Source organism: Ictidomys tridecemlineatus, chromosome 14, assembly GCF_052094955.1.
Source record: "Ictidomys tridecemlineatus isolate mIctTri1 chromosome 14, mIctTri1.hap1, whole genome shotgun sequence".
Classification (NCBI taxonomy): domain Eukaryota; kingdom Metazoa; phylum Chordata; class Mammalia; order Rodentia; family Sciuridae; genus Ictidomys; species Ictidomys tridecemlineatus.
Window position 1 is genome coordinate 52,346,379 of NC_135490.1, and position 25,428 is coordinate 52,371,806.

At 41.7% G+C, this 25,428-nt stretch overlaps 1 pseudogene; it reads left to right on the top strand.

Annotated features, from left to right (window-relative positions):
• The first annotated feature begins 9,743 nt into the window (after nt 1-9,743).
• On the top strand, nt 9,744-15,427 carry LOC144370412 (disks large homolog 5 pseudogene; annotated as a pseudogene).
• Nucleotides 15,428-25,428: the final 10,001 nt, after the last annotated feature.

The window sequence follows — 25,428 nt, forward strand, 5'->3', positions numbered from 1 at the left end:
AAGAAGGAATACATTTTACAAATGTGCAATCCTTTATTAACTCTATAATAATTATTAATGTATTTTATTTTCTTTTTCTGGGGGACATGATACCTTTATTTTATTTATTTTTATGTGGTGCTGAGGTTTGAACCCAGTGTCTCACATATGCTAACAAGTGCTCTACCACTGATCCACAACCCCAGCCCCTCTATTTTTTGCTATCACTTCTCACCTACCACTTTATCCACTTGGGATTTTTCTTTGTACTGAAATATTTTTTCTTCAGATGTTTCTAATGAAAACCTCTTAATGACACCTCCATTCCCACAAGCTACCACTTTCCTCCATCTCAGTTTCATCTCTATTCAATCTATTAGGCCTTCCTCACAGTTTCTTTTGACTTAAATTTTTCTTTCTTTTTTCTTTTTTTTTTGTACCAGGGATTGAACCAGGGGTGCTTAACCACCAGCCCTTTTAATGTATTTTTTTTTAATATGAGACAGAATAAAAGTTTTTAGGGCCTAAGTTTTTAGGGCCTTGCTAAATTGCTGAGGCTGGCCTTGAACTTGTGATCCTCCTGCCTTACAAGTATATGCCACCACTCCTGACTCCTCTGCTATTTTTAGCATGAACATGTATTTAATTAAAACTTTTTACCATCATTAAAAAGATTTATAAGAGGGGGAAAATGCTTTGGGTTTCCTGATTCATTTTTAAGTCATAATTATATCTAACACTGTTTTATGAGTATTTACTAACAAATGATGAATGGATTTGAAGGCTACAGAATGGTGACTGTAAACATCATTTACAAATGTACTTTCTTTAATTTATGAGCTAATGATTGATTTCAGAATTTTCAGTACTGTGCTTTCTGAATGTTAATAGTAGCTTCAGATTAGAAGCATAAAACATGTAAATTTGACTTTTTAGAAATTAACTAAGTCCTTGAAATGACCTTAATCAAATATTTTTCCATTTCTTCCTAGTAAATATTTTAATATTTATTTATTTTCCTAATCATGATAAGTTTAAGAAGATGTGAAACTATTTAAGAACAAAAGAAAGATTGACTAGGATAAGTTCTAATGCCAATGGAATAGACATGTATATAAAACATTTACCATCTATTCTTCTTACTTTTTTGTCATTCAGCCAAACTGCATCATAGCTAGAAATATCTGTCTCAAATGCAGATCATATTGTACAAATGTGTTCGTTGGGACCCATGGACACTCTGAATTTATCTCACATGACTCACGATAATCAACATCATGGTCCCAACATTTTTCTAGCTGATGTTTAAACAATTGACATGAATGCTTCTCCTGAGTTTGTCCACAAGCTCCTTGTGTTCATCCTTAGCTAATGCTATTAAGAATTCCAGGCAAGACTGTGCCAACATTTCTGATGGTCCAAATCCTAAAAATTGTTTAAAGTTTCATTTCAAGGAGCTAAGGTTGTGGCTCAGTGGTAAAGCATTTGCCTAGCACATGTGAGGACCTGGGTTTGATCCTCAGCATCACATAAAAATAAATAAATAAAATAAGGTATTATGTCCCTCTACAACCAAAAAATAAGTATAAAAAAAAGATTCATTTCAAGATGATGACTAGGATTTTCTCAACTCTTTATAAATTCTCTGGTTTTTAAATTTCAAGCAGACCTTGCTTGCTTCTTTGACATGTCTCTCCATCTAATAATATATTATGTAATTATATTTTCTGTATTTCTCTCTCACACAATCCACCTTCTTTTCATATGCTTATCAGAAGCCTTGACAATCTCAACAATATCTGTTTCAGTCTCTGCCATTAGACTAGCAGAGAATTTCTTTCTTTTTTTTTCATTCTTCTTCTCTTTTTTTTTTTTTTTTTTTTGGTACTGGGGACTGAACCCAGGAATGATCTACCACTGTACTACACCCACAGCCTGTTTTATTTTCATTTTGAGACAAAGTCTTGTTAAGCTGCATAGGGCCTCACTAAATTGCTAAACTGGCCTCAAACTTGTGATAGCTCCAACTTCTGCCTCCCCAGTTACTGGGATTACAGGTATGTGTCACTCCACCTCTCAAGAATCTTACTTTTTAATAAATGTTAAAATATTTATGAAGAAAAATGAATTGGATTGTTGGATTGTTCTTACTTGTATAATACTCTATATATCTATATATTCAACTACTAGATCAAATATTACTGGCTGGCAATTCTTTCTTTTGATTTTTAAATATTCAAAACTGGATTTTTTGAACTTTAACCTGTACCAATCCTTTGGATTTGAATCATGACATTAAATAAGTTCAATTCCCTGAAATCAACTACTAAATAAAAATGCATGCTGAATGCAAAATATCTGAGGAGTCTCAATGCCAGACTATGTCTTAAGTGAAAGAGAAAAAATCTGCTGAGATGGAGGTCCCACAGAAATGTTTAATTTCTTGAGTGCTAAATAAAATCTGTAATCTCTTAACATTTGGCTAAACTCATCTATTTTGCTGATTTTCCATTTTAATGAGTATTTAGGGAAAATAAATTCTCAGTTTAATTCTAAAATTTCATTTAAATATTGGGTTGATTTGTCAACATGAGCCTAAGCTAAACTTTCAAGCCTTCCCCTCTTTCTGATTGTGATATCTCAGGCTCCCTTGGGGTGACCTAGATGTGAGGGTAACTAATTTATGCATGGGCACAGATGGAGAATTTCATATACAAAAAAATGGAGATTGATTAATCCTGTTCTTTAAACTTCATTTTTATCATTATCTAAAAGGAGGAGTTTGAGATATATATATTATAAACATCAGGTAGTAAGAAAATTTGAGTCAAAAAAAGCAAAATTTCCAACAAGTGAATATATTACTTTAGGTTAATTGCAAGACAAATATCATTAAAATATAATAGAATTGGGCTGGGGATGTGGCTCAAGCAGTGGCGCTGGCATGCATGGGGCACTGGATTTGATCCTCAGCACCACATAAATATTAAAAAATTCTCTCTCTCTCTCTCTCTCTCTCTCTCTCTCTCTCTCTCTCTTTTTCTCTCTCTCTCTCTCTCCCTCCCTCCCTCCCTCCCTCCCTCTCTCTACCTCTCTTTTAAAAAAAAGATAATAGAATTGCTGGGCATGGTGGTGCACACCTGTGATTCCACTAACCAGTGAGCTTGAAACTGGATGATAGCAAGTTTGAGGCCAGCCTCAACCACTTGTTGAGACCCTGTCTCAAAAAAAAAAAAAGGGACTGAGGATATAACTCAGTAGAAAAATATCCTTGCTTCTATCTCTGATAAAAAAAAAAGGAAGAAAATACAACCTGGATGTTCCTAGGTCTTATAAAATGAGTCACATATTTCAATAGATCCAACTCTTTATTTTTCAATGCAGGACATTCAGCCCTCTTCTAAATTTCACTCCGTTATTTGTGGAAGTCCTTCAGGATATGTGTTCTTTTTTTTAATCTTTTTAAAATTTGTTTTAATTAGTGATAAACTTCTTTTTTCAAATTAATTTTTTAATTTATTTTAATTAGTTATACATGACAGTAGAATGCATTTCGTGCACTTTGATATATCATAAAAAAGATGGGATATTATTTCTCACTTTTCTGAGTATACATGTTGCTGAATCATAATGGTCATGTAGTCACATATATATACATAAGTTATAATGTCTGTTTCATTCTACTATGTTTCCTATCCCCACAACACCTTCTCTTCCCTCCCATCACTTCCCTCCACTTAATTTAAGGTAATGCTATTCTTCCCTAGTTCCCTCTGCCTTATTATGATTTAGCACGTGCATATTATTTTTAATTTATATATATATATACATATATATATATATATACATATATATATATAAATGATGGTGGAATGCATTACAATTCTTTTTTAATTTGTATTTGGTTTTTAAAAAATAAATGACAGCAGAATGCATTACAATTCTTATTACACATATACAGCACAATTTTTCATCTTTCATTGTATATAAAGTATGTTCACACCAATTCATGTCTCCATACATGTACTTTGGATAATGATGTCCATCACATTCCACCATCCTTGCTAACCCCCTGCCCCCTCCCTTCCCTACACATATGGAGCACAATTTTTTATATCTCTGGTTGTATACAGAGTATATTCACACCAATTCATGTCTCCATACATGTACTTTGAATAATAATGATCATCACATTCCACCATCATTTATAACCCCATATCCCCTCCCTTCCCCTTCCCCTTGAGCCCCTCTGTCCTATCTAGAGTTCTTCTATTCCTACCATGCTCCCTCTCCCTATCCCACTATGAATCAGCCTCCCTATATCAAAGAAAACAAATTGGCATTTGTTTTTTGGGGGACATATGTTCTTTAATAGATCTTTCTGAAAACATGCAGTTTCAATCTTGCTATTCTCTGTGGTCTCCTTTTGAGGTCTATTCCTATAAAGCTTCATCAGAGCACTTCACATTCATACTACATACATTGTATCAGTCTTAAGGAAACTGTCTTCCAAGTCCATTAATCCAAAAATTCTTGAAGTGCCACTTCCAGGTCTCATAGTCCTGAAGCAACACTGTTTTCTAAAGGAACTATAGGGCATTTCCTGTTTACAATGCTGCAAATTTTTCCTTAAAAAAAACAGTACTGTTCATCAGCTGAAGTAGCAGAATAATCATAATAAATAATGGAGACTTACTTTGTTTATGTCTTCATTCCTTAGCAGTAAGTCTGGTTCATCCCATCCTTTGGCTTTTCTTTAGCTAGTAAGCAGTGTCTGCTCTTTTGGTTACAAAATGACTGCAGAAGGACAAAACTTTACATGATACATGAGGATACATATTAGGAATAATTACAAAAAACTTTGAAATGGGAGGGGAGAGTATGACAAATCTTCTCCAGTGTACCTTTTGAATTTTCTTTCATTGTCTTTGAGCAACTCTGTAAACTGTAAAAGAAAAAAAAATGGAAAATAATATAAATGAGTCTTGCCCATAGAAATGCAAATGAACTGTAACCAGTATAATGCAGTTGATGATTGCCTTTTATATATAATGGTTTTGTATCAATTTATAAATTATTTTAGAATACCTGATGTGTGCTTTTTAATTCTCAATTGAATCAATTGTAACATCTTATTTGTTTCCTCATTAATTAATGTATTCATTGATGAATTCAACTTTGAGATTTTTATGTTTGCATGGCAGTTATGACTGTACATTTAAAATTTTTAATTATATTCTAACACATGTCAAGAAAAAAAGAAAGGAGTATTCTACAAGAATAAAGACCTTTCTCCATATTTCAAATTCTATGGTAAGAGGATAGAAAGCAAGATGGTGGATGAGTGTGGCTTTGGATTGCTCCACTTATGGAACTCTTCAGAAGAGCACCTTGAGCCCTTCCCTCCCAAAGTAACAAACTAAGCCCTTGAACCTAATGTTTTAAGAAAGAATACCTTGGATAAGATTGTGCTATTCTCTAAATATTCTTCCCTCTTAGATATTTGGTTATTCTTCTGATCTTTTTCCTAAATCCCTCTGCCCCCTAAGAGGGTTTCTAGTAATAATGCTGCCTTAGTTCTTTCACCTTGCATATTGGGTTTTGTCTGAAAATGGCAACAAATTTAGCATAAGCTCAACATTGAAGTCCAGACATCCTTCTAAGACAAAGAGTGTAAAGCAGAAAGGGGCACTTGAGATCAGGAACCACAGACCAAGAATGAGGCACCAAAAGAAGGTTTATTGGGGAGTGCACCCAGGCGAGGTTCACCTGTCAGCAAAAGGGTGAGGGCCAGGGAAGTCCTGGGCAGGGCAAGGCAAGAACAATGCTATTAAGGGAAACTGAAGGTAGGAGGCCCTAGGTCATCTAAATTGCAGCTGCCAATAGCAGCTTGGCCAACCTGTTTGGGGGATTGTGTCTATTGCTGGTTGGTCAAGGCTGATTTGAAGTGACAGAATGATTGCTTCTCCCACCAGGAAGCTTGGTGGTTGGGGTCCAGTTGCTAGGTCAGCTTCTGATTGGCCATTTTGGGTCTTCTCAGCCAGGTGGAACATCCCTGCCCACAGCCACCATGAAAGGGGAGGGGGAAGAGAAGCCTCCTGATCTAACAGAGTACCATCCTTTACCTTGAGGCAGTTTACTCATGGGCCAGGAATAGTAGCAAAGAGGAGGAAATGCTTAGGTTGGGATTTGCTTCCAACCCTAATAAAATAACAATGACTAGGGAGAAATGAAAAATTCTGAAGAAAAAAAACTAAGACTCTTGTCTTCTACTGCTAAAATTTTCCAGCCAAAATTTACCATTTCTGTGTCTCAGTTTTGTCAGCTCTAAAATAAATGTTGAACTAGATGAAACCTTTGACCTTGCAGTTCAATGTGGAAAGATTCTATAAAGTTCAATTCATCCCTGGATCATAAGTCCTTTAGAAAAGAATGAAATAAAGCCAACCAATAAGCTAAACAAGAGGTGTTAGAGAAGCCAACAAATTAATTATTATATTTTTTCTAACAAATGTTTCCCAACCTGCCCAAACTGAAACTGTGATATATGAAGGCATACTAGGGAGACTACTAGCCAAGGCCTTTGTGTACTACTAACCAGCTATTTATCAGTAAGTTACTTACCTTGTCTGAGCCTCTAGTCCTGACACGTTAGACTTAATGCCTACGGTCTCTTGCAGCCCTAAAACATCATGACATAGGATGTACTTCTGTATTACGCTCATGTCTCCAGTTGACTCTCAATGATGATTTCAAGTTCAAAATAACTCTCCTCCACTGTAATTCAGAGAGGTAAACAATGTTCACAATGACAAAACCAAACCATAAGAAAAAAAGCACAAATTTGAATTAAATATAACTACTTTTACCAGGCAAGTGTGTTGTTAAAGATCTAGTTGATCTCAAATTATTAGCTCATTATTTATTATTTATCAGCTCAAACAATGGCAAACACACATAATACACACACATACACACACACTCACACACACTAAATTTAAGTATAATATTTTACATACAGAAAAATGTCTTTAAAAATAGATATGGTATAACTATAATGTTGATAAAATAAAGCCAGACCCCAAATAATAGGAACCATTCGATTCAATTTATATAATGATCCAACAGGTAGAAGCCATCTCTGATATTAAAGGTCAGCATAGAAGGGAGGGTGCAATGACTGAAAAGGAAGATGGTGACACTGGTGATGTTCCAATTCTTGATCTGGCTACTGGATGAGAGTATGTTCATCTCATGAAAATGCATCTTCTGTACACCTGTGACTTGTTCATTTTTATGGGTGTTTATCAGCTGTATTTCTGAGTGTTTATCAGTATATTAAACAGGTAGAAACTTTCATTGATCTATTAAAATTCATACAGGGAAAAAGTGTTCATTTTTCAAATTTTAATCACCAGTGATTTCATCACAACTGATTTGATCATCATTTATCATCAATCCAGAGGGAGCATATGATTACTATTTCCTAATTTTTTTTCTTAAAAATGCAGGCATAAATTACGCAAAAAAATATTTTAAATGCTTGCCAAAGTGGTGGAATTATGACTAGTTTTCATTTTCTTCTTTATAATTTTCTATGTTTTCCAAGTTTTCTCTTTCAGAGGCGTGTGAATTTTGAATTCATAGAATTTTAAATTCATGTAAAAAATAAATTTACACAATAATTGTGAGATTAGAGGTTTTCTTTTGTTAGAAAGTTTTCACATATGGTGGACAGATGGTAGGAAATCACTGAGACCAATTTATTTTCAAGGTGAAAATTACATATTTTTGATGCTGCCTTTCCTTTTCCTAATATAGTATTTTAACAGAAAATGTGGCAAAAGAAAATGTAACACCATATAATTTTTGGTGCTCCCTATTTTTGTCCATCTGTAGAGGGACATACAAAGATTTGCAGACTCATGGACTATTTCCTTACCTCTCTGAAGCATTCATTGAAGAATCCACACTCTTTGTGATTTCACAATTCACTTATTTTGATGGTGCCTAATAACACATTCTTTTTTATGCACGGTACTTGCTTGCTAGAGAATTAGTGATGCCTTATTTTCCTATTTGTTGAGAGGGGTACTGGATACCAAGGATACTTACGGAAAGTTATACTGGGCTACCTGTAGTTGATATTAAATATCTTACTGTATGACTATTTAAATATCTAAACATGAAGGATGTAAATGATTTATGAACTACTACTATGGCTTATCAGCATCAGCCTTTTGACATTCCTTCTCACTTCTCACTTCCTTCTAACTTTGTTCCTCTTTCTTGTACTCCCTTTTATTTATTTATTTTTCTTTGTCTCAGGCTGTGCATGTTGCCTGTAGGTTACACATTTGTAACCTACAGATCAACACTTTGGTCAACATGAACAAGAGTCAAGAGTAGATGATGCTATCTCAAGGAAAGTTTGCACTAGAAACAAACTGCAAAGAAGAATACTCTTTAGAATAATTATGACCAGTATGATTTTAATATAACACCATTGTATTTCAGAGGGGTAGTATACACAATTGCCACATTTGCAAATAACATAATTATATATATTAAGATTTATAACTCTTACTCACTATGGAAAATAGGCCATTTCTTTATACCCAGGAAATGAGCACATACATTTCGAATATTATGGGTTCCCATAAGCCTGACTAATACACAGAGTGTGGGTAAGTTAGTCAGCTTTTCAACACTGTGATCAAAATACCTGACAAGAACAACTGAGAGGAGAAAGAGTCTATATTGTCTCATGGTTTCAGAGGCTCAGTTCATAGTCACCCAACTCCATTTCTCTGGGCCCAACCTGAGGCAGAACATTCTGGCAGAACTGCACTTCAGAGGGACACTGCCCCATTCATAGCAGCTAGAGGCACAGAGAGAGCACAAGGAGCCAAGGCATGCTCCCATTAACCTAACTTCCTCCACCAATGCCTCACTTACCTGCAGTTTCCATTCAGTTAGTCCACTCCAATCATTAGTCCATCGGATGGGTTAATCCACTGATTAGGTCATAGCTGTCACAACCTAATCATATCCAAATGTCTCCTCTCATATCCAAACAACTAGTTTGGATATGTGGCCAAGAAAAGGAGAGCAACGTTTTTATAAAAATGAACAATCACTTAAGATACTTTTATAGTTCTATGTACAGATTTGTTTCTTTTATGTCAAGATAGTAGTGATAATGATATTAACAATGATAAAAGTAGTAGCAATGCAGGAAGGCATTCTTATAGTTATTTGAAAATGCCAAGTCTTTTAAACACCTTGAAATCTCCTTAGAAGTCTTACATAGTAGAGACTATTATGCCCTCATTTTATATGTGGAAAATAGTAAAGTACACAGAGATTCAGTAATTTGCCAGAGGTCACACATTGAGGGGCAACTGCAGAACTGGGATTTGAACTCCGGCAGTCTGGCTCTCCACACTGTGCTGTTAGCTATCAGGAAACAAGTCATAAATGAACAGTCTTCTATTTGTCCTGTGAACCTCTTCAAGTTTTGTAGAAAGTAAATGACATCTCTTCTAGTCCGGCAGCCCTGCAGCCAAGCTGGTTGCTCTCAGGAGCTCGGGAGGCGGCCGCTGCTGAGCCGCCCGTCGCCCCGGGGCCCCAACCTGCCCAGCACCGGCCCATGGCCCCGCTGCCTGGCGGCTCCCGGCGCCCTAAGGCTGCCGCCCGGGCGCTCGCCTGCCTTGTGGAGCCCGGGCGCTGTCCGGCGGGGCGGGGTGGCGCGGCCCGCCACCATGGAGCCCCAGCGCCGGGAGCTGCTTGCCCAGTGTCAGCAGAGCCTGGCCCATGCCGTGACGGAGGTGGAAGAGTGCTCGGACTGCTTGAGGCTCAGCGCCCCCGCGAGTGGTGGCAGCTGGATGAGGAGGCGGGAGGCGCCAAGGCGGAGCTGCTGCTCAAGCTGCTCCTGGCCAAGGAGCGGGACCACTTCCAGGACCTGCGCGCCGCGCTGGAGAAGACGCAGCCTCACCTGCTGCCCATTCTCTACCTGAACAGCGTCGTTGGGCGCCGCAGCCCACCGAGGGAGCCGGCTCCACCTACAGTGTCCTGTCCATCATGCCCTGGGACTCAGAGAGCAGCAGCTCCCTCAGCAGCGTGGGCACCACTGGGAAGGCGCCGTCCCCGCCGCCCCTCCTCACCGACCGGCAGGCGACTGAGAAGGTGGAGAACCTGTCCATTCAGCTGCGGCTGATGACCCGCGAGAGGAATGAGCTGCGCAAATGCCTGCCTTTGCGACCCACGGGACGACCTTTGATAAGAGGCCCTACCACAGACTGAATCCTGACTACGAGAGGCTCAAGATCCAGTGTGTGCGGGCCAATGCCTTGAAGAGGTGCCAGGAGGTGGCCAAGGAGACCGACTTACTTCTACCACACACTCCACAGCCGGCTCCTGAGTGACCAGACTCAGCTGAAGGAGGATGTGGACATGCTGAGGCGGGAGAACCCGCAGCTGCTGCGGGAGCGGAACCTACTGCAGCAGTCCTGGGAAGACATGAAGCGGCTCCATGAGGAGGACCAGAAGGAGATCGGAGACTCCGGGCGCAGCAGCAGCAGCTGAAGCACAACGGGTCATCAGAGATCCTCAACAAGCTGTATGACGCGGCCATGGACAAGCTGGAGGGGGTCAAGAAGGACTACGACGCCCTGCGGAAGCGGTACAGCGAGAAGGTCGCCATTCAAAACTCAGACCTGAGCCGCCTGGAGCAGCTGGGTGAGGAGAACCAGCGCCTGCTGAAGCAGACGGAGATGCTGACCCAGCAGAGGGACAGGGCCATCCAGCTGCAGCACCAGTGCGCCCTGTCCCTGAGGAGGTTCGAGGCCATTCACTATGAGCTGAACAAGGTCACGGCCCAGAACAAGGACCTGCAGTGGGAGATGGAGCTGCTCCAGTCAGAGCTGACGGAGCTGAGGACCACGCAGGTCAGGTCAAAACCGCAAAGGAGTCCGGGAAGTACAAGGAGGAGCGGGACGCGGTGTACAGCGAGTATAGACTCATCATGAGCCAGCGTGACCAGGTCATCTCTGAGCTGGACAAGCTGAAGACCGAGGTGGAGCTGGCTGAGTCCAAGCTCAAGAGCAGCACATCTGGGAAGAAGGCGGCCAGCGAGGAAATGGAGGCGCTGTGGCAGATCAAAGACACGGTGACAATGGATGCTGGGAGGGCCAAGGAGGTGGAGATCCTTCGAAAGCAGTGCAAGGCTCTGTGCCAGGAGCTGAAGGAAGCCCTGCAGGAGGCCGATGTGGCCAAGTGCCGCCGGGACTGGGTCTTCCAGGAGCGGGACAAGATTGCGGCAGAGCGCAGCAGCATCCGGACACTGTGTGACAACCTGCGGCGGGAGCGGGACCGGGCAGTGAGTGAGCTGGCTAAGGCCCTGCGCAGCCTGGATGACACTCGGAAACAGAAGAAGGACTTCAGCCGGGAGCTTAAGGAGCTCAAGGAGCAGATGGAATCCCAGTTGGAGAAGGAGGCCCGGTTCCGGCAGCTGATGCTCACAGCTCCCACGACTCGGCCATCCATGCAGATTCCATGGAATGGGAAACAGAAGTCGTCGAGTTTGAAATGGAGACGGAGGATGTTGACTTGAAGGCACTTGGGTTTGACATGGCAGAAGGTGTGAATGAGCCTTGTTTCCCAGGGGACTGTGGCATATTTGTCAGGAAAGTGGACAAAGGAAGCATTGCTGATGGCCGCTTAAGGGTCAACGACTGGCTGCTGAGAATCAACGATGTAAACCTCATCAACAAGGACAAGAAGCAGGCCATCAAGGCCCTCCTCAATGGAGAGGGGGCCATCAACATGGTCTTGCGGAGGAGGAAGTCCCTGGGTGGGAAGGTGGTCACATCCCTGCACATAAACCTCAGTGGACAGAAAGACAGCGGCATCAGTCTGGAGAGTGGAGTGTATGCTGCTGCTGTGGTACCTGGAAGCCCTGCTGCCAAAGAAGGGTCCCTCGCTGTGGGAGACAGGATTGTGGCGATCAATGGCATCGCACTAGACAACAAGTCCCTGAATGAATGTGAATCTCTGTTGCATAGTTGCCAGGACTCCTTGACCCTCTCCCTCCTGAAGGTGTTCCCTCAGAGCTCCTCGTGGAGCGGACAAAACATGTTTGAAAACATCAAGGACTCTGATAAGATGCTGAGTCTTCGGACCCATGGCCTGGAGGCCCAGGCACATCACAAGCAGAACTTGATGCAGCACCATAGTTCCACGCAGACGGAGCTCTTCTGTGCTGGGCTGGAAGACAGGAAGGAGCCGGGGCCTCCATGAGGCAGCACCTCCTTTCTACACAAACCGTTCCCTGGGGGCCCCTTTCCAGTCTCCCCCCAGACCTGTCCCAGCACCTTCGAGCACAGCCTGAGCTCCTTCCACTCCAATGCCTCTGGGTAACGTGGCTATGGGCTGGTGGACATGCGGAGCAGGCGGCCCCTGCTGCCCTTTGAGACTGAGGTGGGCCCCTGTGGGGTGGTGGATGCTCCTCTGGACAAGGTGGATGCTGAGGGCTCCAACGGCGGTGGGACCTGGCCCAAGGCCGTGCTCAGCTCCACAGCAGGGCCGGAGAAGCTCTCCGTTTACAAGAAGCCAAAGCAAAGAAAGTCTATCTTTGACCCAAACACTTTTAAACGTCCCCAGATGCCCCCCAAAATAGACTATTTGCTCCCAGGCTCTGGGCCTATTCACTCCCCCAGCCCTCCAAGAGGATGGGGCCTCTGACACCCCCCAAAGCCCCCCAGGAGAAGCGACTCCATCAAGTTCCAGCACACACTGGAAACCAGTTCTGAGTCAGAGGCCACACTAGTGGGCATCTCTCCATCTACCAGCCCACCAGGTGCCCGGTCCCCGGACACTGACCTCGGAGAACCCATGCATGCATCACCCCCTCGCAAGACCAGGGTCCGCATTGCCTCCAGCTACTACCCCGAATGGGATGGGGATTCCTCCTACCTGCCAGCCAAGAAGTCCTGTGACGAGGACCTCACTTTCCAGAAGGCAGATGAGCTGGGGCAGAAGCGCTGCCGGCCAAAGTCTGCGCCTAGTTTTTGGCCCAAGCTTGCTCTGGTAGTGATTCCTGCTCAATTCCTGGAGGAGCAGAAATGCATCCCAGCTAGTGGAGAGCTCTCCCCCGAGGTGCAGGAGTGGTCCCCTTACTCACCAGGGCATTCCAGCTGGCATGGGAACCCCCGCTCTACCCCAACAGGCCATCCATGGGAACTGTTCCCTGGAGCATGACCCCCAGCGCTGCTGTGAGCTCCATCCTGCGGAACCCCATCTACACTGTGCGCAGCCATAGGGTTGGCCCCTGCAGCTCTCCACCTGTGCCCCGAGATGCTGGCCCCCAGGGCTTGCCTCCCAGTGTCCAGCACCAGGGCCGCCTGAGCCTGGACCTCAGCCACAGCGCCAGCAGTGACTATGCTGAGATGAGAGCCTCCCACGGGTCCAACTCGCTGCCTTCCAGCGCCTGCCTCAGGTCTTCCAGTAACTTGCAGTTCAAGGCAGAACGCATTAAGATCCCATTAACGCCGAGGTCTGTCATGGGCTCTGACAGAGGTTCATTGTCACATTCCGAATGCAGCACCCCTCCGCAGTCGCCCCTCAACATTGACACCCTGTCCACTTGTAGCCAGTCCCAGACCTCTGCCTCTACATTGCCCAGGATTGCTGTCAACCCTGCGTCCCTCGGGGAACGGAGGAAGGACAGGCCTTACGTGAAGGTACAGAAGGGCTCAGAGCCTTTGGGCATCTCCATTGTGAGTGGAGAGAAGGGCGGCATCTACGTCTCCAAAGTGACCACTGGCAGCATTGCCCACCAGGCTGGCCTTGAGTATGGGGACCAGTTACTTGAGTTCAATAGCATTAACCTGCAGAGTGCCACAGAGCAGCAGGCCCGGCTCATCATAGGGCAGCAGTGTGACACCATCACCATCCTGGCCCAGTACAACCCACATATGCACCATCTTGGCAGCCACTCCTGCTCCAACTCCCATCTGGACCCTGCCGGTGTCCATGCCACTCTCCAGGGCAGTGGTAGAACCACCCCAGAGCACCCCTCTGTCATTGATCCACTCATGGAGCAGAACGAGGGTCCTGGCATACCCCCAGCCAAGCAGAGCACCCCCTGCTCCAGGATCATGGGAGATGCCAACAAGAAGACCCAGGAACCACGCATTATCTTCATCAAGAAGTCCCAACTGGACTTTGGGGTGCATTTGTGTGGTGGGAACCTGCACGGGGTGTTTGTGGCCAAAGTAGAGGATGACAGTCCTGCCAGGGGTCCCGATGGCCTGGTGCCAGGAGACCTAATCCTCGAGTATGGCAACCTGGATGTGCACAATAAGATGGTGGAGGAGGTCTACGTGGAGATGCTGAAGCCCAAAGACAGTGTCCACCTGAAGGTGTAGTACCGCCCAGAGGAGTTCACCAGGATCAAGGGCCTGCCTGGTGACAGCTTCTACATCAGGGCCCTGTATGACCGGCTGGCCGAGGTGGAGCATGAGCTGAGCTTTAGGAAGGAGGACATTCTCTAGTGGATGACACCTTGCCCCAGGGCACATTTGGGTCTTGGATGGCGTGGCAGCTGGATGAGAACGCCCAGAATATCCAGCGTTGGCATATTCCCAGCAAATGTGTGATGGATCAAGAATTCTCCATGAGGCTCAGCATGTCCGAGGTCAAAGACAGTAGTGCCACCAAGACGCTGTCAGCAGCTGCTCGCTGGTCCTTCTTTGGAAGGAAGCACAAGCACAAATGCAATGGGTCCAAAGACAGGAAAGACCTCCTGGCCTTGGACACCTTCTCCAACGACTCCCTCCGGCTCTTTGAAGATTCAGTGAGTCTGGCCTATCAGCAGGTCCAGAAGGTGGACTGCATCTCTCTGAGGCCTGTCCTGATTCTGGGGCCTCTGCTGGATATGGTGAAGGAAATGCTGATAAATGAGGTCCCTGGCAAGTTCTGCAGATGCCTGTTGAAAGTGATGAAGGCCTCCCAGCAGGCCATTGAGCGGGGCATTAAAGACTGCCTGTTTGTCGACTACAAACGGAGGAATGGCCATTTTGATGTGACCACGGTGGCTTCAATAAAGGAGATCACAGAAAAGAACCGGCACTGCCTCCTGGACGTCGCTCCCCACCCCATTGAGCGCCTGCACCACATGCACATCTACCCTATCGTCATCTTCATCCACTACAAGAGTGCCAAGCACATCAAGGAGCAGAGAGACCCCATCTACTTGAGGGGCAAGGTGACACAGAGGCATTCCAAAGAGCAGTTCGAAACAGCTCAGAAGACGGAACAGGAGTACAGCAGGTACTTCACAGGGGTCGTCCAGGGAGGAGCCCTGTCAAGCATTTGCACTTAGATCTTGGCAACCGTCAATCAAGAACAAAGTAAAGTCCTGTGGATCCCCAACTGCCCGCTCTAGGGGAAGGGGAAGTGGGCACCAGGAGGCGACTGGACCGGCCCGCTGGTGGGGAGACTGGCTCGCTCTTCTCCAGCAACTGAAAACAGAGATGGGCCTGTTTAAGGACATGCCGGGGAAGGATCCAGAACCAGGACTCCAGAAGCCCCTCCTTTGTAGACAGAGGGGGTTGGCAGCTCGGATCTGGGCCTAGGAAGGCAGACTGCTCCTCTCACATGTGCTTTAAGACAAAACAAAGCAGAAAATGCAAAAGACTTGATAGAGGGGTACAACACCCACCTTCCTATAGCCAGCCAATCAGTGATGCTGCACAGAGAGCCTTTCAGATCACAAGTTTACAAGCCTTTTCTAAGTATCTGGTGGTTATGTTTACGTGGATGCCCCATGCTGCTGGTGCCCACCCCACCCCTTCCGCCCCCTGTTGCTTTTGTTCCCCAAATGACCCTGGAACCTCATGGGGTTGGGGGGTGGGGCGGGCTGCCCGCCTCAGGAGGTTCTTGTCAGTGGGACCAGAGCTTCAGCAGACTCCCTGCTCCTCAGAGGCGGTACCTCTCCTGGAAGGACTTCGTCACTTCAGGTGCTCAGACTGCTGGAGACGACAGAACCAGTGCCTGGGTGGGGTCAACTCGCTGGTTCTGTGTTTTCCTCCCATACCCGGGAGGGCAGCTTGGGCATCCTCACAAACTCGCCTCTTGGCCTTTCCCTCCTGTTTCTCCAACCCCCAAGCGCTCATGGGTCTCTTCTCCAGCTGTATTTGTTATTTAAACATTCTGTCTAGTCCATCATGTCCCCGTCTGTCTCAGCTGCAGGGCTGGGTCCTAGACAGGGTGTCAAGCAAGGGTGGACGCGTGCCATGGCTCCCCTCGAGGTTCTGAGAGCCCCGACGGCCTTTTTCAGCTTCGTGGAGCAGGGCAGGCGCATCTGTTCTTTTGGATGTGAAAACATTCACGTTTCAGATGTTTGAATGAGAGCTTGTAGGGGGAGTTTAATGGTTAGCGTAGCCACTATTGAATATCTAAAAAGAAAACCTGCGACCTTGTTCATCTTGGTCCCAGGACTCACAGCATTGGGCTCAGTTGGGCTTCTCTCTTTTTCTTTCCTTTGCACTTCCCATGCTGGCCGAGTCTGGCTGAAAATTTGATGTGGTTCCTCCTTAAACAATGTGTGTCCTGTTAATAGGTACTGTACCGGGCTCCACCTAAGTGTCGTTGGGGTAGGACCTATATTTTAATACTGTTCCTAACATTTCATTTTAATAGCAAGGTGTCTTTGATTTGATTCTTTGTAATTCTAGAAACTAGATTGTAGTTTAGTCATTACTGACATTTTTTTTAAAAAAAGGGATATATTTTCTTGCACAGCTATTCAAAAGAGAAACAAGTCTCAGTCCTCAGTGCTGTCCTTTCTTTTCCAGGTACAAGTTTTCTAGCTCAGACAACTGAGAAAAAGTGTAAACCATTCTCGAGGCATTGCTTGCACGCTGTTTTTGCAGGCAGATCGGGCTGTGATGGGCGGTGTGCAGGCGGCTACGGATCTGACAGCCTGGGATGTTCTGTACTAAAATGTTACTTTGTATCAAAAAGTTTTAGTACAAAATAAAGGTCAATTTCAGTAAAAAAAAAAAGAAAAAAAGTAAAAGTCATTATATCACATTCAGAGAAAAGTCTTCACCATTTTTCCTCTATTGCTTTGATCTCAGAGGACTTCTGTCTTCATGTTTATGACACCCATATAGCTCATAGAGAGAACTGTGTTCTTATGTAACTATAAGGTAAATGTCAATTTGCCAATAGAAACAACCTCCTTCACAGACTGAAGGTTATAAAATACCACTCTGAGTTGGGAAGCAAGAGCTGTCAGAAAGCTAAGGGATTTGTTCAAGTATTGAGTGGATGAGGAAATTAAGCTGCTCAGCACTGTGTCTCTTGGTGGCTGGTATTCTGTGATTAACAGTTTGAGCAGCAATAGTTTGGGTTCAGCCTTTCTTCCTGATTGATGTTGGGTGTTTGACTCATACCTGTTCTAAGTCCTGACTACTGAATATTTAGAATATGAATATGGAACCATTTCAAGAGAAGAGAGGGGGAAAGTGACATCTACAGATAACTGAGAATATTTTAGGATGGTGCATATTCAACTTTAATGTTCCTATGAATCTTTGGGGATCTTATTAATATGCAGAGAGTCTGATATCATAGGTAGGACAAATTACAAATATGACTGCAATTCTTTATTTCTCCTTATGTCCATGTCCTTTGAAATGTGACTTTGTAGCTCCTAACAAAGGATAAACTATTTGCTTTCTACTCAAGTGTTTATTGCCCCGTGACTTGCTTTGATCAATAGAATATGGAGGAAATCACACCATAACATGCTTTGGCCATTTTCTTGCTTGGCATTTTATAACTAGAATGGAATAAGGCCAAGCCAGCCTGCTGGAGGATAAAAGGCCACTTGTAGGAGAACCCAAGTGCCTCAACTTAGAGTCAAACAGCATCTAGAATCAGAGCTGTCCGCTCACTATAATAGATGTAAGAAATCAGCCTAGGCCAGAAGAGTCTCCCAGCAAATCCATGTTCTTGTTAACAATTATATATGGTTGCTCTTTAAACCACTGTATTTTGTGCTGACTGATTACATGGTGATAGTTTACACACAGTGATAGGTCTAGATTAGGCCTGCTATTTTACATCTCTAAAAGGTCAGAGGTAATGCTGATGCTACTGATTTGTGGACCACCCTGAATAGCAAGCCTCCAAGACAGGAGGTAGGAAAGTATACAGCCCATGTACCAAATCTGGTCTGTAGCCTGTTTTTGTATGACTAATTTTTTAAGAATGGGTTTTATATTCTCAAAAGGAAAGAAGGAGGAGAAAGAAAAAAGAGAAGGAGGAAGAAATAGTCATAGAGTATGTAGCCTGCAAATCTCAAAATATTTATTATCTTACATTTTAGAAAAAACTTCATTCCAGTATGTAGTAAGAAATGTTTAGTCCATGAGATCAGAGTGAACTTTTGAGTCTCTAGATGGATTCCGGATTATGCATTCAGCTTTATATATCCTAGACATCTAGATGTAGAAGATGCTCAATACATGTTGGAGAGTTGACAAACAAAATACTGACTGAATGAACATAGCTATTTTCCTGGACTAACTTTCGGAAGTCATTCATATCATCATGTGTTCCCAATGCTGATAGGAGAGCAATACTAGCCACTCTCTGTCTGGAACATTCATGACATAACTTCTACTTCAATGATACTTACATGGCAAAGGTTCAACCCCCCTGAAGCTCTCATAATCTAAGAATGGATATATATATATATATATATATATATATATATATATATATATATATATATATTTCTTTAGAAAGAACTTTGCTTAAGTGCCACATCTTTGCTAAACTGGCCCTCTTAATAGGTTTTAGCACCTCCTTGAAATTCTCTGGACAATCCTACTTTCCTACTATTAAATCATGGTTAAGATTTTAAAGACAGAGCAGAGATGAAGGCTAGGACTAAAGTCAGAAGTAAAGTGGAGGAAAGGTTATGTTACTGCAGAAAATGGTAAAGGAGATGAGGCACAACGTGATACTAATGAATTTTCCATTTTAGTGAAATATAGTGTGTGTATATATGTATTTATGTACACACACACACACACACACACACACACACAGAGTAGTACATTGATATTCTCCAAGGATTTGTTCCAGGACTTCCTGCAGACATTCAAATACACAAATGCTCAAGTCCAATAAAAATGGCATGAAATTTGCATTTCCCCCTGTACACTTTAAATCTTTAATTTTATAATTAAAGATTTCAAAATTACTTATAATATCTATTACCTAAGTGCTTTGAAATCACTCTTATACTGTATTGTTTATGAAACAATGACAAGGAAAATTTTGTACAGGTTCAGTACAAATTTTTCCTGAATATTTTTGAGCCACAGTTGTTTGAATCTCCAGAGACAAAACCTGCAGACATGGAGAGCCCCTTATATATCACAGTAATTTCAGTTTCCTAGAAATTAAACACGAAACCATGTGAGGTTTGTAAACCTAAATTCAGTACTTACAATGATTTTAAACCCTGTCCTTTCAACTTCTTTTGTACTATTATAACAAATAAATGCCACACCACGACAATCTTTTTTCTAGTTCTAGAAGCCAATAACATTAACGTGAAGCTTAGCAGATTGTCTCACTCAAAAACTAAGAGACTAAAATTATCCCTGTGGAAGAAGAAGAGGGTGGATTTAGGAAAAGGCACTTTCTTATGCCCAGTTTTTCTCATCTACAAAAGGGAGTCACCAAGGATCCTCCTCCCTTCCTCCTGGGCTTTAAATTTGTGTGTACTCAGAGCATGTTCAATAAATGCCAGCTGCTGTCAGTGTATTACTGCTCCTTTTGTCCTTTTTCTCCCAAGCCCAGCCCTATGAGGATGTATTGAATTCTGCCTGAGCCTTGAGAAATTATTTGTTGTAGCACTAATGGTCATTTCTCTGTCCTTGGAAAATACCCAATTATTGGATTGGATCTACGTCTTGAGTGTCCTTGGCACTGACTGGGAATATGCTTAAACTGTGGCATCTGGCCTCCTCCTTGGGCTGCTTAATGAGCATTCATCTGTTCAGTTGTAACAACTGCCCCCTCTGTTCCAAGTTCTTCTCGTTAATGAACACATGCATCAAAATGGTAGGGGAAATTGTAGCTAAATCCAATTGGTATTTAATTGGCTTAGCACCCTGTGATTGGGTAATGTGACTGCATTTGAGAAAAGTAAGTAGATGTTTTGTTTTGTTTGATTTTGCTTGCTTTTTATTTGTATGCAGAAATACCACCTTGTTCAGGAAAAGCACAGAGAGTGAATGTCATTAGTGGGCATGTGTGCCTGTGGAGGAGGACTGAGGAAAGTGCTCAGCAGGAAGGGTCTCTGGTTTCCATGGAAACAAATATAGCAACCTGACCATCTTATTTGGGTCTATACTTTTAAGGAATTTCATTCTTAACCGGGCTCCAAAATTCCCTGAGAGAGAAGTACAGAATTAATTTATGTACATTAAAGGCTTTTCTATTTCTCCAAAGATCAAAGCTAACTGAGCAGAGCAGAAGTAAAGATTAAGTATTTGGTGAAGCATACTTTGGCAAAGTATGAATCTTCCATTCTATTGGGAACAATAATTTCTTATTGTATAAAAAGCCAGAGTGAAGAGTGGAGTGAAATACTGAACTTTAGAAATCGAGATCATCTGCCAATATTTCACCCTCTTGATCTGCTTTCCCTCCCTCCACTTCCCTCCCAACCTTTAACGAGCATCATCCCTCACATTGTATTATTGAGCACATAACATTCATCTGATCTTGTCATCGTTTTCCTCTAGTTGAGTAAATTACTTATCATTCTTTTATTTTTCATGTTTCATCCCATTTCATGATATATTTAATGAGATTTAAAAAAAAAAAATATATATATATACATTTATATATATATTTCAAATACCTAGGCATGGTGGCACAAGTCTGTAATCTCAAGAGACTTGGGAAGGTGAGAATCACAAATTCAAAGCCAGCCTCAGCAACTAATCAGGGCCCTAAGCAACTTAGGGAGAATCTATCTCAAAATAAAAAGAACTGGGATGTTGCTCAGTGACTAAGTGCCTCTGGGTTCAATCCCTGAAATATATATATATATATATATATATATATATATATATATATATATATATATATATATATGCACATTATCAAATAACTGCAAAAATTAATGAAAAGAATAAAAGGAGAAGTAAACATATCATCTTATACCCCCTACACTTAACTTCATTTTCTAGAGCTACTAAAATCAAACGTCTCTTTTAGCAATTTTTGATATCTAGCAATTTTTATTACTTCTACAATTATTGGTTGATTTTAAGCTTTAAAAAATCTTATAAATCTGTAAGTATACATGCATACCATTTTTCTAGAATTGTGATTACACTAAAATCCCATGTAATCCCTTGCCATTACAGTTTACCATACAAAGGAAAATTCTTCAAGGACTAAAGATGAAGTAAATCCTCTTCAAATTTCTGCTAAGTTCATTCACTCAATTATACTGAAAAAGGCAGGATATAAGAGTAGTTAAACCCTGGGTCAGCTCTGAGCTCTGACTCCTGTCAGCTCAGAGAATTTGCTGTCTACTTAGACTCTCTGTGCCTTAACTGAGGAAGGTATAAGGACCCATTTTGATTGATCTAAGATGAGCTGGATCTGCGTACTCAAGGCATTTAGCTTCAGGAGGCCTTTGCTCAAGTGACTAACTGCTGCTTCTGAGTCACCGCCACTTGAAAGTGTTACTCCTATCCTCTGTAATCTTCTTTTGAGAATTCCTTGGATTTTTTCTTTCAATAGTTTTTGGTTTTATAAATTTTTGCTTTTGGAATAGAATCACATTTTACTTTTGGTAAAAACTTCTTTGGTTAAGAAAGAAAATAATTTTCCCTAAAATTTTGAAGATTTTGTTAAAAAATTTCTTCCTAATATTGGATATTCTTTTTTTTTTCTTTAGTGCTGAGAATTGAACCCAGGGCTTTATACATGTGAGGCAAGCACTATACGAACTGAGCTATATCCAGCCCACATTAGATATTCTGATGAAATTTTAATTCTGTCCAATTCTCATTCCTCTATAAGAACTTATTTTTAAATGATTTTCCTCCACTGGTGTATGGATATTTTCAAATGGTTTTAATTCTGAATATTTATGCTCTTAGTTTTATGATGAGGATTTACAAACAAATCAGGGGGATCTTTCATTTATATATTGGCAAATCTTTGGATGGTGAAAGTCTGGAGAGAATTTTTTTATATGAGTTGACTATTTAAATTTTTTTTTAAAATAAGGCTCTCTTTTTTTTGAACTTTTTAATATTTATTTTTTAGTTTTCGGCAGACACAACATCTTTGTTTGTATGTGGTGCTGAGGATTGAACCCAGGCCGCATGCATGCCAGGCGAGCGCGCTACCACTTGAGCCACATCCCCAGCCCTAAAAATTTTTATAGTATTATATTAATAAAATATTTATAATTTTTTCTCAAGCAATTTCATGATTGCAGAAATTCTTGAAATGATGATATTATAAAAGAATGTTCCACTTATAAATTTTTAATCAGTTTCATTTAGTTCTACATAGTTAATTCCTATTTGACCAGATGTTAGATCAAATATCTCATTTCATGGAAACAAGCAAAGTGCCTATCAACTGATGACTGGAGAAGAAAATGTGGTACAGATACACAATGGACTATTGTTCAGCCGTAAGAATGAAATCCTGTCATCTGTGACAGCATGGATCTACCGGGAGATCATCATGTTAAGTGAAGTAAGCCAAACACAGAAAGACAAGTACTTCACAATGTGATCCATATGTGGAGTCGATCTCAGAAAAGATGGGAGTACAGTAGTAGTTAGTGGTGAGAGAGTAGGGGGGAGAGATGGGGCAAGGTTGATCATTAGGTACTAAGCTACAGATAGACAGGACCAAGAAGTCCTGAGGTTCTACTGTACACCAGGATGACAGTAGATAATGACAATGTACATTACAGAAAGCTAGAAGAAAATATTTTGGATGTTTTTAATCATAAAGAAATGATAAATGAAAAGATAGATATATTTAATCTGAAAAATTGGTTTTAAATATTGCATACCATATACATGTATCAAAACATCACATTACCCTATTATTATTTATAATTGTTTATATTTTATGTAATAGTTAAAATTAACTAATAAAGTACAAAAAAATAATAAATCATAAAACAAATTTCTCATTTCACAGAGTGATCCACTTCATGATAACTTGGGAAAACTGGCTCAATCTCCGGGAAAAGCTTCAGAAGTGTTTGCTCAGAGCAATTCTACCAGCTTATTCTGGGGAGCCTGAACCTCTGAGTGCACTTCATGAAATATCATTAATCAGCCTGGAAACAACCATCTCTGTGAAAGTTATGATTCTTCTGATATTGTTCCCAAGAGGTTCAATATCTTACATGTGACTTGTCTCCTAGGATTTGGGCAAATGAAAAGGAAAACTGTTGATGATAAGACTGAATGATTCTGGTTAGTTTATTATAGTAACTAACAATTTGATTACTGAGAATTGAATAAATTCAATAAATAAATGTGAACTTAATCCTCTCCAGAGGCAGCTTAATTATTTCAAGATTATTTACTGCAATGTTGGCCTGATGGTAAACACATATCATAGATAGAAATAGCACTGGTGCATCTCTGAGTTTCTCCCTTCCATACTAATGACACATCACATCCAGAGTATTAGCAAAATATTAAGCAAAGATACTTTTTTGTTTATAACCACAGTACAATCCCCACAATTAAGTAATTTTTATTAATACTTTGCCACTATATAATGCTCCAAACCCATTCAAGTTTTGCCAATGAAAAGATCAAGTTTAAAATCATAATCTGTCCTATTTTTTATCACTTGATTAAGGTATATTTCTGCCAGATTTCTCCAGTGAATTTTATACATAATAAATATTTTGGGAAGAGGTACTTTAACAACCTATAAATACTCTCCTCTTCATGAATACAGCTTTAATTTTTTTATTTGTCATAAATTCATGGCTTCCTATTTTAATCAAAATGTTATCTTTAATTTTTTTTGATCCATGAATTATCTTCATTTGATCAGTTAACATCATTTTGAGCTGTTTTCTGTGTCCCTTTGACACTTTTGCCAATCATTTTAAAGCACTCTTTTACTTTCTGGCACAAGATTTTTCCAAGCTCATTTAACACATTTTTTCAATAAGCTCTGGAATTAATCAACCCTCGAAGGAGCTCTAGTTCTATTCACTGGAGCATGGTACTTAGGTCACAACATCTAGGTGTTTTGTGTGTGCATTTCTATGTATAGGTATATATGTATGCATGTATAAAACGTATGTGCACATTTTAACCTATATTTATTTTGACACTGAGAGATGCACTAAAAAACATGAGCTCATAGTAACATCTTTAATTCCTAATATTATATGTTCCATTCTAGTCTCCTTTCTTTCCAGATTTTTAACTCTCTTCTTTCAGTACAAGAAATGTGTCTCTAATTTTCCTTAATATATTTGATATCTCCTTATATATAAACAACCTTTGCCAGGCATACATCTGTAATCGCAACTACTCTGAAAGTTGAACCAAGAAGATGGCAAGCAATTTAATAAGGTCCTGTCTCAAGTTTTTGGCAATCTGTTAAAACAGAGCATCCCTGGGTTCAATCTCTGGCAACACACACACACACACACACACACACACACACACACAGCTCTATACCTTATATAAACAATCTTCAGTGGCCAACAAAACCTCCTGACCTTCCTCAGATGCTGCCACTTCACATCTCCTAAGCTCTGACACCTCCTGGAGGGCAAGTGTCAACCTGCCATCATCTGAGCATCCTTCTTATCCTCTTTGGGTTCCAATCCCCTCCTGGCTTGGCATTGGTCCCACCTGATGCCCCCATTGTAGGTTCCCCCTCCCTCTCTCAGGCTGATTAAAAGCTTTTCTAAGCCAATACCTCACCCCACCAGTGCCTACCTCCCTCTTTTGCTCAAGTTTCCATTCCCCTTACTAGGTCACTGCCTCCCATGCCCCCACAATCATCCCACCTCAATCTGCTTAGCTCCAGACATCCCAGACTGTTACAGGACAGGCTCTTACCATGCACAGGTTCCTACATCCTATGCTGGGTAACCTTGGAGTACAGATGCCCTCCTCTTCTGGCATAGGCTCTCACATCCACTTTGGTGGATTTAGATTACCCTGATGGGCCTAATTTAATTGCCTAGGTCTTTAAAACCAGAGAGTCTTTCCCAGCTGAGATCAGAGTCAGTGAGATATAAGTACAGGACAGTGGATCAGAGACATGCAACATTGCAGGTTTTCAAGTGAAGGAAGGGGTCACAAAGAATGTGGATGGTTTTTAGAAGTG